Raw genomic sequence first — 14178 nt, 5'->3', positions numbered from 1 at the left:
TGTTTGACATGCATACAGGAGACATACTGAGTATCGGTTTGATGACCCTTTAGTTCAGGATAGGAGTTCCTGGTAAGTACAGCTTCCTTGGTTACTTTTCAGTTTTGTATATTTCCTATATATTATTCGGAAGCTGTATTCCATGTTTATTGCTGTTAGATATATCTTACTAGGCATGTCTATTGGTATTCGCTGAGTTGTTGAACTCACCCCCGTAGACACTATCTTTTCAGGTACCAGGTTATTTATGGTGTCGCTTGGAGCATCCTGTCTGCTGGTCCCCGCGTCACATCAAAAGACATATCGCTGCTTTTCTGTTGTTTTATCTTGGTATATGAAATTTACGTATTTCGATTGGTGTTCGATTTTGTTTCCGGGTGTTATGTTGTTGATTGTGTAAGCCTAGCCGGCTAGCAGTTTTGTGTTTGGTTATATTTGGCTTCTGTTAGTTTTTGTTGTGTTTTGGTTTTGGTACAGCCGAGTGGGTTGCTTTACTTTTAACTGCGTGGTTGTGTCAGCCAGAGGCTGAATTTGATATTAACCGCGTGTTTGTTTTCTTTTATTGTTATGATTCCACCACATGTGGTGAGGTATATATACTGTAGAAGTGCTTGATTGTCACCGTCTGAGGGAGTCTTGAAATTTCTTGACGGAGACTCCTCGGGCGTGACAATTTAAGTGGTATCAGAGCAGGTATACGATACTTTCTATGTGTTTTGGATTTTCGAGATTTATCTGATATTAATTTATTTGGTATCAGAGATCAGCTTACGAGTCTTATTTTCCCGGTGTTTCGGATTTTCTGTTTTGGTCTTCTCGATGTGACTTTTCGGGTTTTGGGACCTGGCAGCAGCAAGACATCTCCAAGCTATAGGAGGTATGCTGGTATACTGTTATCCTACACTTTTGTTAGTATATGCACCGTTGACTATTATAGTTTGTGACATGTATTAGCACTCTTTACTAGTACCTGTCTAGTTGAGATAGTAGATATTTTATGTATTAGGTAAAACCCTGATGATGATCGACCTTGATAGAGATTAAGGGTTACAGTTTCTGGTGATTTATCATATCATACACTAGTAGTTTTTAGCTTATGTTATTACTAGTTGGTTAGCAGATTGAGTCACATACCAGCCTCTACTTTTAATAGCTGGGTAGTGGATAGTATTTATATCTTTATCTTAACCTAGCCAGTAGTATACCATGTTATCTTAGTTAATTTCATTAGTAGATAATTGATCTACTCTTGTGAGATCGGTCAGTAGAAGTTTGATTTACCATAGTTTCTTGAAGGGGATTAATGTAATCTTGATAAGTTGGTAGATGGCGGATTTAGTTTTGTTGGACCGATCAGTAGAGGACCATCATACCCTATTTTTATGGAGATGCTGATCTTTGGGTTGTTTGTGCTTAGTTTGGTATCTAGAGCACATTTGAGTACATGTTTTGTACTGACGTGGAAAAGACTGAGTTGATCGTATATCATTGTCGATTTTGGTCAGTCTTTAGAGGATTGATTTATCCTATTCCGTGGGTACCTTAAATTTAGACTGTTTGTATCTTGTAGGATAACTTAGAAGGTGGCATAGAGTTTGTGTGGTAGATTGGATTAAATATGCTGATTATGCATATCTATGAAGTGTACATATGATTGTTATGAGTTGAAGGAGTTCTATGATGGATAGTTCATTTGTGGATAGTGTGGGTATTCCCATCTAGATATGGTTATTGTAGGTTCCTTGTGGATTATAGCTATTTAGTTAGCTGTACGTGCCTGATTGACATATTGGAGGTATCTTATCGATTTAAATCTGTGTCGTGGTATGTGCACATGGGTGTGAATGTCATGTTGGAAGTATCTTGTCGACTACATCGGTGTTGTGATATGTACATATGTGTTTGGTGTGGTATCCGAGGTATCTTGTTGATTATGTGTGATTTGTGAATGCACCTGGGTTTTAGTATGCCTTATTGGAAGTATATGTTGATTATACTCTTGGCATATGTGTATATTTGTCATGTGAGTGTTGTTTGAGGGGTATTGTTGATTTTACCTATGATGATATATGCACACGGGTTCGGTATACATTGTTGGAGGTATCACGGTGATTTATACCTATGATGTGAGTATTTTTGGTGTGTACCAATTGGAGGATTATGTCGATCATACATATGTTGTGTGTGCACGTGTGTCAGATGTATGGTTGGTAGCATCATGATGATTCTATCTATGTTAATGTAGAATATTAAATGTCTACGTTATGATATTGGTTGTTTTACCCTGTCAACTAATTCTCCCATTAGTGGGTGACCGACCCACTAGGAGGATGATAGAGTTGACTATGGATTTGATTTGCTTACTGGGTGGTTATACCCTAGGCTACCCACAGTGATCTGTGGTAGAGAGATCTTGTGCAGTCTCTAGCTAGATAGTTAGGTGCTTTGGGCACTTATGTATTGTTGTGGTAGAGTGTAGCTCCCACATGTTATGGATCGTGTTTAGGGATAGCTTTGTGATGGATTCCACATATTGGGATTGTTTTGTAGTGGAGCGTTGCTCCTACATATTGCGGATTGTTTGTAGCGGAGCATTGCTCCCATATTTATTGTGGATACATATTTTGGATTATTTGTGGTGGAGCGTTGCTCCCACATATGGAGGATTTCTTGTGGTAGAGCGTTGCTCCCACATATGTGGTATTTCGTGTGATAGAGCATTGCTCTCACACTGGAGGTTCTATTCTTTGGTGATTATATATCGTTGGTGATTAGATCTGTTTATTGTTCAGGATCTTATGGTTAGGAATGTCTGTGATACGGACATTATGTGTCTTGGTTTTACCATTAGTGCTTGTGGTGCCCTAGATGTTATCATGGACTCGATGATTTGGGTATCCCTAGAATGTTTGGATCGGTTTCCATTGTCTTTGTTGACGATGTTGTGATTTATTACGGATCTGAGGTGAGTCACGTACACTACCTTTGTATAGATCTAAAGATGTTTCGACGAGAACATGTATATGTGATTATCAGTAGTGCTGATTTGGATTGTCTTTTGTGATGATGTTTGGGACACACGGTCACCGGTAGGAGTATACCATGGTTCCACAGGAGATAGAGGTTGTTACCGTTGGGAGCAGCCGAAATTAGTGCAGGAGATCCGCAGTCCTTGGGACTGGCAGGATATTACAGACCTTTCGTCGAGGGTTTCTTTCACATAGTTATGTCACTGATACGCTTAACCAGGGAAGGCGTGAAGTTCACGTGGTCCGAGGACTACGAGACCAGCTTCCAGAAGCTGAAGCGGAGATTAGTGTCGGCTCCGATTTTGGTTTTACCCTTCGAAGAGAACGGATTCGTGCTCTATACTGACGCACCTCTACCGGGTTTGGACGCTGTTTTGATGCAGCACGATAGAGTAGTCTCCTATGCTTCTCATCGGTTGAAGAAGCATGAGAAGAACTACCCTGTATATGATCGGGAGCTAGTCGCCATTATTTTTTGCCATGAAGATTTGGCGACATTATTTATATGACGTTACATTTGAGATTCTCACTGGCCATAAGAGTCTCAAATATCTGTTTTACTTAGAAGGAACCTAATCTCCGATAGAGGAGATGGATGGAGTTCCTGAAGGATTTTGATTGTACCATTAGCTATCACTCAGGGAGAGCTAATGTGGTTGTCGATACACTTGGCAGAAAGTCCAGAGAGACTTTGGCTTGCCACCGAGTTGTGGTTATGAACTTGATTCAGGGATTCTCCGAATTGGGCCTTGAAGAGCAGGGTATTCTTCTTACCATGGTTGCTCAGTCGTCGATCAGTACGAGGATCCGAGAGCCCTATGTTACTGATCAGTATTGGCAGTTTATTTGCAGCTAGATAGCTTCCGGGTAGCAGACCGAGTTCACACGAGACGAGGAGGGTGTTATACACTTCCAAGGCAGATATTGCGTACTTCAGTCTCATCCGGTCTTATAAGAGTTACTTCCGGAGGCTCATCGCTCATGATTTGCTGTCCACCCAGGCGGTACCCGTGTGTACCAAGATTCGAGGTGTTTCTATTGGTGGAACGACATGAAGGAAGACATCGCGGATTTTGTAGCTAGATGTCTTGTCTGTCAGCAAGTGAAGACCGAGCATTAGAGATCTGCCGGCTTACTTCAGCAGATTTCTATTCCTGAGTGGAAATGAGAACATATTACTATGGACTTTGTGGTGAGTTTGTCGAGGACATGACGAGACCAAGACGCGATTTGGGTAATCGTTGATCAATTAACCAAATCCGCGCACTTTTTAGCTATTCGGAGGACAGATTTCCTAGATCGATTGGTAGATCTGTTTTGTCGGGAGATCATTAGATCACGTGGTGGCCCATTGAGTATTATTTCAGATAGAGACCCCCGGTTCACGTCTCGTTTCTGGCGGAGTCTGCAGCAGACCTTAGGCACGCAGCTCTGTTTCAGTACAACTTTCCATCCGCAGACAGAAGGACAGTAGAGCGGACCATTCAGACTCAAGAGGACATGTTGAGGTCTTGTATATTGGATTTTAGGGGCAGTTAGGAGGATCATTTGCCATTGGTAGAGTTTGTCTACAACAACGGTTTGCATTCGGCTATCCAAATGCCATCGTTGAAGCGTTGTATGGTAGGCCTTGTCGGACACCTACTCTCTGGATGAGGTTGGGGAGGCCCAGTTGTTGGGACCTCATAGAGCTCAGCATGAGGCGGAGTTGGTCCGATTATTAGACGGAGAGTGTTAGAGGCACAGGATTGCCAGAAGAGCTATGCTGATCGGAGTCGGAGACTCTTAGAGTTCTCCATTTGCGACCATGTATTTCTGCGAGTTTCACCCACGAAAGGGGTGAAGAGATTTGGCCTCAGGGGTAAGCTGGCCCCGCGGTATATTGACCCTTTCGAGATCTTGGAGAGGATCGGAGCGGTAGCTTACCAACTGGCACTACCACTGTCCCTGTCAGGCATTCACGATGTTTTTCACATATCTATGCTGAGGAGATACGTACCTGACCCGACGCATGTGCTGACAGATGTCTCAGTTCCAGTTCAGCCTGACATTACTTATTAGAAGGTTCCGGTACGGATTCTCGACCGGAAGGAGCGTCAGTTGCGGAACAAGACTATCTAGCTGGTTAAAATCGGATGGCAGCATCATTCGGACGAGGAGACTACTTGGGAGCTCGAGGATACGATCCGAGCTCGATATCCCCATCTTTTCACTTGAGGTATGTGATTTAGTTTGTCGTTCAGCATATATACGCTTTAGCTGTTGTTAGTACTTGGTAGATAACAAAATTTGGGGACCAAAATTTTATTAGTGGGGGACAATGTAAAATACTGGAAAATAGAGAAATATTAATAAGGGAATTTTCCGAAATTTTTGGAAATTTTTCGGGAATTTTTCGGAACTCGTACGAACGAGTTAACGGGGATGAAAACGGGGTCCGGGAAAAGCCTGTTTAGGCGACCCATTTAAGCGAGGAAATGTTTATTTTATATTCCTTTTTCTTTTTCCTTTATTTCCTCTCATCTTCGCTGATTCCCTCATCTCTCTCGCCGAACTTGCGCACCCGAGCTCTCCTCGCGCCCGACTCTCCTGCCCTAACCGCCGGCGCCGCACGGATTCTCTTCCTTGCGCTGTGCACTTACCCGATGCCTCCCCGACGCCGCACCCAAAATCGCTTCGAGGCAGTTCCTTCTTTCCCTTCCTCGCGTGCCCTAGCGACGCCTTTTCCCTCTGCGGCCGAGCCCTCCTCTTCATCTTCTCTTCCTTTTCGCTGAGCGACGGCGCCGAGCGCCACCTTGTCGTCGGGCGCCACCTCCCCTCTGCCTAGCACCGGGGCCCTAGTTGTCTCCACCGCCGCCTGCTCCGGTCGAGACACCGCCGGTCGAGGTAGGGTTGTCGATTTCCTCCCGTGCCCTAGATTTCCTCTTTCTTGCGCATCCTCGCTTTGATCTGCTTGTTGCCATTGTTGGATTTCCACTTTTGGCCGCAGGTACCCATGGGGCTCTCGGCAGCCATGCTTCTGATAGTGCCATAGAGTTGCCGTCGGGTCGCCTCTTTCTGATCTAGCTCTAGATCACTGTGTGTTGGCATCTCCGGTGTCCTAGCATCGGCACAATTCAAGCATGTGAAATTGGGTAAGTCAGTTGGTTGCGTTCTTGATTCGTACGAGCTCCGAACTTATGGATGTGGTATTGACTGAGATGGATGTCCCTGATGGTAGTTTTGTTTGCAGTGTCGGCAACATAGTTCTGGCCGTAACTTCTTGTAGGGCTAGTTACCTTACTCCAACAGTAGATTTGCTCCAACAGGGAGCTATAGGCTGAGGCAACACTTCTCCGGCTAAATCAAAAGGTGAGTTGGGTTGATGTTTGATCCATAAATTCCATTGCTTGATCTTGTTCTTGATTCGTTGATTCCAACAGTAAGGTTCTTTTCTGCAGAGTTGTGTGATGTGGATCAACTATCAAGGTTGTGAGGATGGAAGTTGGATGCTTGTTTTGGGTTTTTGAGTTGAGACAAGAGCTCTGATTTGAGGGCATACAACACGATCTACATTGGAGGCGGGTACCTCTTGACTTATCTTTTATGATATTGTCATTTGGATATGCATAGTATTTTATAACTACAAGCAATGAACATGTTTGCCTTTGGTATGTCACTGTTTGATATCCATAGCATGTTAGGTTTGTCGTCTGTGATGTGTCCATGCTTATATCTCGTGATTTGTTGCCATGAGTATCTTATTGCCATGAGTATCTTAGTTTCTAGAGTGACATACCATGCTTTACTGAGATTAGGATTAGGTTCTGGATTTTTGTTTCTGGCATGTGTATCTAAATTATCTGATACTTAGGTTTTGTGCCATACCAGATTTGAGTACCTCTATTTGTATATCATATATGATTCGTGTACCTAGACCTTGATTCTTTGATCCGTGTATATAGTTGGTACATATGTTATGGAAGGGGAATATGTTTAGGATCTAGGTTGTTATACCTTAGAGGACTTGTATACCCTAGATCCGTGGATTTGACCTACTGATACTGTGGTACCCATATTATATATATATGGATTTTTCTATGCTGATCGGGATATACCATACTTGTTATGTTCAGGACATATGTTTTGATATTCTATCTGACCTGTATACTCTAGATTTTGGTATGTGACCATCGCTTTTACAGTACCCATTTTGTATATATAGATATGGTTATGTTGATCTGTTTTTGCTATGCATAGTGACATGCATCATGATTGCATGCTGTGCGATTGTCGGCTCCACTATGGTTGAGCCCATCGCCAGTTACATGTACTGCACACACCCCCACTCATGGTTTAGTGGTATATCAGGCAGGTGTGTGGCGGTTCTGCTGTTTGGCTCTGTTGGTCATGCGACTCAGCGTGGTAGCCGGCAGACAGTTCCGCTCTGTTTGGCTCCGCTGGCATTTAGTGTAGCAGCGTGGTAGCCGGCAGACGGTGGACTCTGTTTGGCTCCGTTGGTCAGGTGACTCAGCGTGGTAGCCGGCAGAGATTTCCTCCCCGTCATCGTGTACCGGGAGATGAGAGCATTGAGCTCCCCCATTTATGATTTGGGGTCACAGGACAGGAGTACTCCGACAGCATTCCGTCCACTCGGTCACTGTTCAGGAGCAGTGATGTTAGAGTGCACGATCATCACATGCATTGATTGTATTTATTTGCTTGCGTTTGCTGCACTTATATGCTGCATTTTGGTGGATGCATTTGTTTGACATGCATACAGGAGACATACTGAGTATCGGTTTGATGACCCTTTAGTTCAGGATAGGAGTTCCTGGTAAGTACAGCTTCCTTGGTTACTTTTCAGTTTTGTATATTTCCTATATATTATTCGGAAGCTGTATTCCATGTTTATTGCTGTTAGATATATCTTACTAGGCATGTCTATTGGTATTCGCTGAGTTGTTGAACTCACCCCCGTAGACACTATCTTTTCAGGTACCAGGTTATTTATGGTGTCGCTTGGAGCATCCTGTCTGCTGGTCCCCGCGTCACATCAAAAGACATATCGCTGCTTTTCTGTTGTTTTATCTTGGTATATGAAATTTCTGTATTTCGATTGGTGTTCTGATTTTGTTTCCGGGTGTTATGTTGTTGATTGTGTAAGCCTAGCCGGCTAGCAGTTTTGTGTTTGGTTATATTTGGCTTCTGTCAGTTTTTGTTGTGTTTTGGTTTTGGTACAGCCGAGTGGGTTGCTTTACTTTTAACTGCGTGGTTGTGTCAGCCAGAGGCTGAATTTGATATTAACTGCGTGGTGTTTGTTTTCTTTTATTGTTATGATTCCAGCCACATGTGGCTGAGGTATATTATGCCTGTAGAAGTGCTTCAGATTGTCACCCGTACAGGGGAGGTGCTGCCGAAATTTCTTCGGACAGAGACTCCCTCGGGGCATGACAGCAATCGCAGGGTTGTCCGATACCCTTGGGCAGATCGGTCGGAGTTCCAACCAGTATCACTGTCATTCGGCCAATCGATCTCCAGACTAGCTCGTCTAGTCAGTCAGACTTGCAGCCTCCTTCAACTAGACTTGAGGGGGAGGCATATGATCCTGTGATAAGGAGGGGCCCCGGTAAGCAGGGTGGTCAATGACAGGGTGGAAGTCAAAGTCAAGCTGGTCAACGTCTCAGTATTATCGTCCGATCGGGCAACCCCCTTTTCCGACCAGGAGGAAGAACCGTCGAGCCTACATGAAGCAGACGTTAGCACAACTCAGCCAGGTACCGAGCTTCCGGCGCTCAGATAGACAAGGTATGTGCTGAGCGGCAAGCCCGCTCGGACTCACACCGACAAAACAGGGACGACCGAGCAGACTACATTCAGGCACAGTGTCATTCTACATAGCAGCAAAGCCTGGACCTCGGGTGATAGCTGAGCGACCATTCCGCTCGGTCCGAGGACAAGATGTTGGAATATATACTAAAAGCTTAGCTTTTGTATAAACATTTATTTAAAAATAAGAATCACATTGGTCAAATATCTACATTTATGCTATGTGTAGTTGTCCATTTAATTTATATTGTAGATAACATGATGTGAGGAGACACACAGAATATCATGTTATTAGGTCCTTATAAATTATAAATAGTAGCTCATAACCAAGATGGAATGGACAAACCATTGGAGTGTTGTAGTGTAATTTGGTATTAGTTTATCTAGACTATAAAATTACATTAGTACACTATGAGTGTATTAAGCAGGACCATCTGAGGTAGTTTCTTTTTATACTGACTATATAAGAGAACAAAACCTCTATTATTATGGAAGTGCATGCTCTTAATCATGATATAATAATAAGCATGTATATTTAATATTTATTTCTTTGATTTATCAGAGGGTGTGATTTAGCTGGTTTAATCAATATGCCCAATAAGTTGAAAAATGATATGATTTATATGGTGTGTTGTTGATTATAGAATGAAACTGTGTCCTAGTAATCTAGGTTGATGATGTCCCCTTGAGGAGCTCATAATGATTGTTATGTAAACCTTGTAGGTGGACCTAGTCTGATATGACAATGAAGTTGAGTGATACTACTCTTGGAGCTAGATATTAATTAAGTGAGTTGTCAGTAACTCATTTAATTAGTGGGCATTCTATATCTTAAACACAGGGAGATTAATGCACTCATAATAAGAAGGAGCCCATAATGTAATTTGGGATTGATGCGGTAGTTCAATAATAACTCTTTAGTGGTATGAGTTATTATTGATGAGCTTGAGTTGGGTGTTCAGGGCGAACACAGGAAGCTCAAGCTCATCGGAAGACCAAAACTAATTTCTCCTCTCGGCCCCTGTTGTAGCCTCTATAAAACCTTGTATCCACAAAGTCCACTTCTTACCCAAGTAATGGGTCGGCCACATCCTTGCTTGGTGCAAGGGGCCGACCAAGCATGAGCTTGGAAGCCAAGAGGTGGTTGGCCATAGCTTGGTGCCCAAGCTAAGGGTCGGGCACATGGAGAATAAAAGGAAAATGAAGTTTTGTTTAAAACAAAATTTTGTTAAAATTTTTCCTTATTTGTAGTTATCTATAATGGCTAAAAGAGAGATTTTATTTTGTTAAAATCTTTCCTTTTTTGTAGTTATCTACAATGGTTAAAAGAGAGATTTTATTTTGTTAAAATCTTTCCTTTTTTGTATTTATCTACACTGGTTAAAAGAAATATTTTAATTTTCCTTCTATAGCCATCCTCATGGTTTTAAAAGAGAGTTTTAAAATTTTAAAATCTTTCCTTTTATAGCTATCTACAAAAGATTAAAGAGAGATTTTAATTTTGTTAAAATCTTTCCTTATTTGTAGTTATCTATAATGTTTAAAAGAGAGATTTTAATTTTTGATAAAACTTTACTTTTTTGTAACCATGTTTTAAAAAGAGAAGTTTTAATTAATCCTTCCTTCTTTGTAGTTGTCTACATGTTTTAAAAGAGAGAGATTAATTTTAAAATTTTCCTTTATTGTCATGTACAATAGGAAATTTAAAAGAGAGAGGTTTTAATTGCTATTAAAATTTTCTTTTTTTGCCAAGAACAAGGATTATAAAAGAGAGGGAGAGGGTGCCTCATGAGATACAACCCTTATTCTTTTTCCTCTCTTCCTTGGTGTGGCCGACCCCTTCATGCTCCTTTCTTCCTTGGTGGCTGGCCATTGCATCTCTTCCTTCTCTTTGTTTTCTTCTTTTATGGCCGGCGACATCATTACCTCTTGTCTCCTCTTTTGCTTCCTTAGGGTCGGCGGCATCAAGGTCTCCTTAGTCCTTGTGGTCGGTTACTTAGATAGGAAGAAGAAGAAGAGGAGATGCACTAGGTGGTCGGTTGCTTGGAGGAGAATAAGAGGAAGGAAATTTCCTATTTTGACATCCATTGATGGCTCAAGAGTCTTGGAGAAGAAGAAGTGGTCCTGGTGGAATTTATCTTAGTAGATCGTGGCCCACACGACGTCCAAGAGGAGGTGAGGAATACAACAGAAGATCAAGAGGTCTTTAGCTACAAAGAAAGGTATAACTAGTTGTCTTATTCCGCATCATACTAGTTTTCTTTATATGGATTTTGAAATACCAAACACAAGAGGCTAATGATTCTAGGTTTCGAATTTATGATTCGATTTTGTGTTTCTTTTGTTTTTTCGATCTTGTGATTCGATTGTTCTTAGTGGTTAAACCTAGGGTTATTATAAGGAGATTAAATATTGAATTTCGTTGAAAGGCTTTGTCTAGGAAGTGGTGGATGATCCCATACCCAAGAAGGCCTAGTGCCTCGCCATGTTTAACCTCGAAGCCGATCCTTGAAATAAATATTTAATCAACTTTGTAACATGGGTGGATTTAGATTAATAATATTAAACATCGTTTGCAATCTAAATTTAACTTTAGTAGAACACATGGGTAGCTAGGATAGTTCTATGCTTGTACAAATTTTTGTACAGGGGAACTAGGATGGTTTTCCGAGTAGCAACCAACACAAGATCGCCCGGACGACCGATAGATGGCCGAGCGGCTCTTCTGCTCGACCTGTAACAGACAAAAGGAGGATCAGAGGATATCCTTCTGGGAACCTATGTTGTCGATAGACGGCATGCATGGCGGCATGGTCAGGCAGAAGATCGTACGATGGAAGCTTCCGCTGTCTTGTCAGAGATATGCTCGGGTCGTTAAGGTATGGTGTCAGGGATACTTTTCTGACACGTCTCTTCAGGGTATGTTTTGAGGAGCGTGCATGCACACCTAGGGAATCCTATATAAAGACCCCCAAGTTTCGACGGAGGTATGCATAATCTCTACTGTAGCCACAGTTACTCTGTCATTTCGTTTCCTCATTTCTTCTGCATCTCCGGTGTTTGACTTGAGCGTCGGAGGGCCATCGCTGGGAAACCCCTCCCCGGCTCGGCACTGACGTTGCTGTGGTTGCAAGCTTCATTGACGAGGAGTCCGCCACCAATCATCAGGAGCGCCACGTCCCCAGCATCCATTGTCTCGACTCTCGGACAGGATCACAAGGGATTACAAAACAAGAAGCATTAAAGTAGCATTGGTGCAACTCTAGAGTGTTGATCTAGCGTGGTCAAGTTAGCAGCTTGATGGCTCGAGATCCATATGCAGAATCAAAAACACTAGAGGAGGGTGAATCGTGCTTATGGCTTTTTCATAATTTTGCAAAATAGTCAGAGTAAATGCAGCAAAATAAAGATAATAGCAAAAGAAAACAAACGCTAACACTTTTCTTTTACTTAGTTTGGAGCCTGTGATAACTCCTATTCAAGGCTTGCGATCGACGATCACTTTTGTTAGGCAATCTACTAATAGTTTGAATAAGATTACAAGATTTAAGTACAAGAACTACAAAGAAAATTTGACAAGAGAATCGGCAGAACTTGATCGTAGGTTGTTGAAGCAGCGTTTGAGCATCGTCGAGAACTTTTCAAAGCACCGTGCAAGAATGAAAGTTGAAGAAGTTCTCTCGGAGGTGTTGGTTGAACCCTTCTTTTATAGCCCTATTCGAGTGCCTAGACTGGTCTCGGGCGCCCCCACAAGGATGGCGTGGCGTGCTCTGGTCGAAATTCTATTCGGTGAACTTTATCCATCTACGAGCGCCCGGATTGTGACGTGTGTCGACTAATTAGTGAGCACCACCTCATTTGCTCTTGAGTGCCTGGGTTCAACCCAGTCCCAGCGCTTGGACTATGTTTAGGCGCCTGGAGCTCCTTCTTCAGCCAGCTTCCAGTTTCAATATCCTGCACCACAGAGTTAGAATAAATAGACATAATATAATTTGGACAGTCTTGTGATTGTCTGATCCTTACTTTGAGCTTTGCTGAAATTTTGGTCATATCGATGCCTACTATTTTCTCTACGGAGAACTCATCCTCACATACTCCTTTTAGGAGAGTTTATCTTTGTCAAATCGGTCCTTCAAACCGTTTGAATTTTTGCTCAGCATCCGAAACTTAAGGACTTTTCGTTGGGCATCCAAACCATGACCCGTCTAATCTTCCACCTGGTGTCCGCGACCACCAAAACTTTCATCAATTGTCCTCGACCCGTAGAATTTTCTACTTGATGTCTTCATCTTGCTAAGACTTTTGGCAGCCCCTCGGACCATGACTTTTTGCCTAGCCATAACTAGGACTTTCCACCTATCTAGTATCCACTAGGACTTCTTTATTTAGCCTCAACTAGGACTTTCACCTTGCCTAAGATTACTTAGGAATTTCCTGTACACTTATTTAAATTTATTATAACAACAACAAACCTTAACTTTGAATCTTTTGTCATTATTAAAACTTAAATTCGATCATCTGATGGTTCTTGCACCAACACTGTATAAATTAGAGAAGATTGCATAAGACAAACCAAGGACTGCAGAATGAGGAGCATTGAGATAGTGAGGAAAATAGTCATTGGAGGTAGATTACATAGGCTTGAAGCATGAAGGATAACATGTAGAGGAATTGAGAGCTCAAGTGCATCCAAGGGATGAATAACCTGACAATAGATGGTCAAGGGATGAAGTCGAAATGTAATGGTAAGGCTCCAATTAACTAGGTGTTGAGTGACATATATCTATGGGGATAAAGGTAAAGCTTAATATAAGTGGACTTGATCTTAGAATTGGTCATAGTCGATTGATATGGATTCCAATATACTAGATGATTGGTCAACTGAGGTAGATGACTAGGTTAAGGGGCTAGCAAATAGAATGGTTAAGTGACTAATGGAATTATTATCAACGTAAAATGCAAAAAAGGGTTGTTGCTGCACTCTAATAGTACAAATCATGAGGACTAATCAACTAATGACAACATATTAGTCAATTGTTAAAGCGACAAGCAAACTTACAATGAGGATTCAAAGGCTATTAAAGAGGAATAGTGGAGGTTTCTAAGCTAGGTGAAATATAATGGCGTTAATTAACATATTAGAGCCTTGTATTCTCTTTTGTGCTCTCCTCTCTTGTAATTTTTGTAATATTAAACTTGTAAGAGATTTCTCCACCTTTGATATTTGATCGAGAAGGAAAAAGATAGTACTATATTCCAAGAGTGATCTATCGACATATAATAGAATAGAGTAGAAGTCTAAGGTCTATTGAATCATGTTAAACAAACGTGTTAGCAATTG

The 14178-nt window shown here is 41.9% G+C and overlaps 1 long non-coding RNA gene across 1 annotated transcript; it reads left to right on the top strand.

Moving 5' to 3' along the window:
* The first annotated feature begins 6011 nt into the window (after positions 1 to 6011).
* LOC122053533 lies at positions 6012 to 6511 on the top strand. The gene is made up of 3 exons (XR_006132222.1): positions 6012 to 6163; positions 6262 to 6380; positions 6470 to 6511. It is a non-coding gene; the product is annotated as an uncharacterized LOC122053533 (long non-coding RNA).
* Positions 6512 to 14178: the final 7667 nt, after the last annotated feature.

This window comes from Zingiber officinale, chromosome 3A (assembly GCF_018446385.1).
Source record: "Zingiber officinale cultivar Zhangliang chromosome 3A, Zo_v1.1, whole genome shotgun sequence".
Lineage (NCBI taxonomy): Eukaryota > Viridiplantae > Streptophyta > Magnoliopsida > Zingiberales > Zingiberaceae > Zingiber > Zingiber officinale.
This window is presented reverse-complemented; position numbering and strand designations above follow the sequence as displayed.